This window comes from Ruditapes philippinarum, unplaced genomic scaffold (assembly GCF_026571515.1).
Source record: "Ruditapes philippinarum isolate M1 unplaced genomic scaffold, ASM2657151v2 ctg14969_1_1_1_1, whole genome shotgun sequence".
NCBI classification, from domain to species: domain Eukaryota; kingdom Metazoa; phylum Mollusca; class Bivalvia; order Venerida; family Veneridae; genus Ruditapes; species Ruditapes philippinarum.
Window position 1 is genome coordinate 1,167 of NW_026851954.1, and position 4,697 is coordinate 5,863.

General features: G+C 35.3%; 1 long non-coding RNA gene across 1 annotated transcript; it reads left to right on the plus strand.

Annotated features, from left to right (window-relative positions):
* Positions 1–434: 434 nt before the first annotated feature.
* On the plus strand, positions 435–2,221 carry LOC132744042 (uncharacterized). Its single transcript, XR_009627647.1, has 3 exons — positions 435–832; positions 1,257–1,404; positions 1,643–2,221. It is a non-coding gene; the product is annotated as an uncharacterized LOC132744042 (long non-coding RNA).
* Positions 2,222–4,697: the final 2,476 nt, after the last annotated feature.

Genomic DNA, 4,697 nt, shown 5'->3' on the forward strand with positions numbered 1-4,697 from the left:
ATGTGTTTATCCTGAGCTGAAAACTGACCAAGTTATGTAAAACAAGAACTATCACGGTAAGTTGACAATGCCCCTGAAGTGGTGCTGTGTCCTTTGATTTATGGACCAGATAGATTATTTGTTTTTGGACAATTAGATCTTCAATGTGAAGATCATTCAAGGTCAAGGTGAAATAAATATAGGCCAGTTGGAAGGTCTTGTCCAAAGGGGCATTGTGTCCAAATATGAATTAATTCCACTTACTTATAAAGAAGTTATGACCAATGTTAAAGTTTTTGGATGTTCTAGAAGGTTATTCAGGGTACAAGGTAAAAATAAATACAGATCAGTTTGAAGGTCTTTCCTAAAGGGGTGTTGTTTTAAAATATGAGTAGAATCCGAATGCTAATAAGGAAGTTATGACAAATTTTTTAAGTTTTTGGACAATTTCCCAGCAAACATATCTATATCGGGCCGATATCGGCTAAATGTCGGAATATCGAAGTCGGCTTTCCGCCATCGAACCGATATATATCCGATATAGACAAACTTGTTAAAGACAGGATGATATCGGTCCGATATAGGTCCAATATACATTTATTTCCTGTTATTCAATTAAATGAGTTTTTTTAGCATATTCTTCTCAAATTCATTTCAGCAAGAAATCGATGCTTTTGTAAAGAGTAATTTAGTCGTTTTCATGAAAAATACTTCGGTGCTATATCGGCTCCATGTCTGTTGCCGATTTAGTGTATAAGTGATTTGCACAACGTGGTATTTTTCTAGCACACCTGCCATCAGAAGAAGTTTGCGCCAAAACTAAAAAAAGTGGATTTTTTCTCAAATACTACTGGTAAATTTATAAATTACTTATGCTTTTGAATAAATTCATTGTTGTAGTATTCGGCGTCATTGATATTTTGAACGTAGGTTTGGGAATTTCATAATTATCTCGCCGAAAATTATTTTGTAATACATTTTCGCGACTGTTTTTAAATTGTTGCCTGAAATTTAGCGGCTGAGAGAGAATAAACATCAAATTATAATTTTCTTTTTATTTTTATTAAAAGTTATAATTATGATAGAGATGTCAAATGAAAGTTTTAATCAGAAATAATGAAATGTTGATTACTTTAAAAGAAATGGATAGTGCCTGCTTGCCTTTTGAAAGGACACTTTTCTTAACATAGTCCTTTAGTAATAAAAATGTGAATATATTATTATGTTGATATATTTTCTTATAGTATAATGTTTGAAACATGAATGATTCATTGCAGGTAAATCATCTGTCTGTTACATGACAAACATATCTGAATCAGAGTGCTGACAACTGAAATAGCTGGTTTTGGAGAAAGAAAATGTCATTTTAGCAGCTAAAGATGACCAATTGATGCAATACAGAGTCCTAGGCAACACTTAGAATGAGTAAGTAGACAAAAAATCTATGATGACGAAAAAATAATTATTCAGCTTGAGCTTTTAGAGTTATTATGTAAAGTTTCATTGTTTTTTACTGATTTATTAACATATATGTTTAAAAAAAATGTTTAATTAATAAATATTCTTTTAATATATATAGATCAAGACAATATGTGTAGCTTGTAACTTGTATCTATACACACACACATATACTTATAAGGTTTCTTTTCAATTTTTGCTTCAGAATGTAGTGATGAAAAAGAGGGCAACAGTCATCGAGCTGAAATTCAATAGCAGGAAATAGCTCATCTGGCAAATGATCAAGACATGGTGGCAATAAAGAACTGTAGAAAACTAAACAATTGAAGAAGTTCATATGTATTGGGACTCCTGGAGGAACCACAATTGACACTTGACATTATTAACTCATGTACAAATTACAAAATGCTGTTTAACTATTCAACACAATAATGTGAAAAAAGTCAGCTATTCTTTTAAAGTTTTACTCAAACTCGTAATACCGTAACTGGAGTATGAATCAATGTGCAAAATCTAAAATACAGTTACTAAATATATAAGAGATAACAGCTTGACACTTTCTAGACAGATTTTAAGTCTACAGGATCCAAAAAAGCAAAGGAACAAGCCATTGAGCTCATTTTATCTTAACAAAAAGTAGTATGAATATAGCAAGGTTGTATTTGCCAGTCACATGACTTAAGTATTTTTGTTAAAACAATTTAATTTTGACTGATCTTTATAGGAAACATGTAAAGATTAATGTTTAAACAAGCACAAAAAAAAATCGTAAGGTAAACATACATGGTTTTAAACATTGAAATATGTACGAGTATGTGTAAATTATAAAATATATTATGTATATGAATTTTTAATTTTGCTGATGTAATAAAAGGTATTGCAAAATAAATATATGTTCTGTTATATGTTAAGGAAAGCAAACCAATATGCTGTAAGAAATAAAAAGCTTATTACGAATGAAGGTAAAAAATCGGCTGTAAGTCGGCACCCGATATCGGCATCCGATATCGGCCCGACTTTGAGCCGGGTTGCACATCCGATGTCGAGCCGACTTCGGATGCCGATATCGGGCCGACATTGAAGATGATATCGGGCCGACATCGGACCTATATGTAATGTTTGCTGGGTTGACCTTCAAGGTGAAAGTCATTCAGGGGTCAATGTCAAAAGAATATAGGATAGCTGAAAGGCCTTGTCCAAAGATGTGTTGTGCCTAAACATTATGCCAGGACATTTATATGGCCAATCTTAAATGTTTTTGGACAATTTGACCTTCAAGGTAAAGGTCATTCAGGGGCCAAGGTAAAAAAAATACAGGTTCGTAGGAAGGTCTTGTGCTAAGGGATGTTGTGTTCAAATATGAATCAAATCCGTTTACTAATAAGGAAGTTATGGCCAATGTTTAGTTTTCGGACAGATTGACGGACTGACAGACGGACAGTTCAAAACTAATATGCCTCCCTTTGGGGTATGCACAACGTCTTGCAAAGAAATGCTGCTGTGCAAAAACGTTTTAATGTTGCTGTGGTAGATTGAAAATTATATTTTCACCATCTGAATTACATATTAAAAACCATACACGCACTGCGCTTGTCTTGCTCACAACGAGGTTATGGTGCTCACAACGAGGATTTAAAGCAAAAAAGGTTATATCTTCGTTTCTATGAAGACTTTCAGATTATAATTTTTACGCTGAAGACTTGTGGGCATCTGTTTTAGGTAAGAATGCACAAAACGTCACCAGAATCGACGTTTTCAATGTTAAATAAGGTCCAAAGAGAAGTTGTCACCAGTTTTCCTCCTACCCCGAGTGACTGCGTCGCACGGTATTTCCATCAAATTGTCCACCAACAGGCAATATCTTTACATTTGCATACTCGGAAAACACATCGCTAGCTAACTGCATTTCGATATTTTTACATAAATGTCTGTAATCTTCAAAAATTATGAAAAACTCACCTTGTTTATCGTGTCACACGTCAAAGATGGGTGCTCACAACGAGGAACGGAAGTTGCTCACAACATTTTTACCGATGGACATTTTTCACTCGTTGTGAGTTAAACGGGCGTGTTTAAAAGACGATTGCTAAATTTAGTACAAAATTGGCCAGTCAATTTTAAAATAGATAGGGAACTATGATTTTGGAGTTACTGCGAAGTTTTGGAACTATTTTGCTTAGCGTAGGTAGCTGACTATTTGTGGTCATATCATAGTAAATCTGAATTTGTCGTTATTCCATTGGGGGCGCATTGCGCATGCGCCCCCAAAAATCAAAGAATTTCTGCATTAGACATGTAATACTCACCATTTAATGAAATGCAAACAACTCCAAAATAACAGTCACCTACAGTCTGCTGCAATTGATCTCTAGTTTTCTTCTTTGTGCACTCCACCAGTCCCGGGGCACATCCCCCTTCTGGCAACCCCCTGATGTATCTTTTGGATGGGGGGCGGCGCCGAAAAAGTGCTCAATTTTTTAAGCAACATTTCTCAAACGAAAACATGTGTTTTGGGCCCAAATAGGACATTTTTTCACTATTTGAGGCCCAAAAAAAGGGGGGGGGGTCGAAAGTGCGTTGTTTCGCGTATATATGTGGTAAAGGGTTAAGGAAAGTCAGTTGCTCCAGTCAGGTGCCCCCTTGTGCTTAAAATAATGCTTAAGAGGGCACATGATATCTTCTGTGCTGAAAAAACTGGAAAATATCCTTAATTTTAACTTAATAGTATTGGTATGACTGGCAACATAGCAAACAAAACCAAAAAAATGTGTCCATAAAACAATGATGCCACAGAAACTGTATAAGAAAAAGTGTAAAAAATGTGTCAATAAGACAATGATGCAATGAAACGGTATAAGAAAAAGTGTAAAAAATGTGTCCATAAGACAATGATGTCACAGCTAGCTAGAGACTGAATAGGAAAAAGTCCAAAAAAATGTGTTCATAAGACAATGCGGCCACAAAGACTGTATAAGAAAAAGTGGACAAAATGTGTCCATAAGTCAATTATGCCACAGATACTGTATAAGAACAAGAGGGCCATGATGGCCCTGGGGTCGCTCACCTGAACATAGGCCCCCAGGGCCGGGCCAGTTTAAACCAAAGGGCTTTTATTTGAACAAACTTGGAAGACACCCATTAGAAGATATTTCATGATGTTAAGTTTTTACTATACACAAATAATGAATAACAATGACTTTTGCCCCCCCCCCCCTCCCCCTGGCAGGGCCAATTTTAACCCAAGGGCTTTTATTTGAACA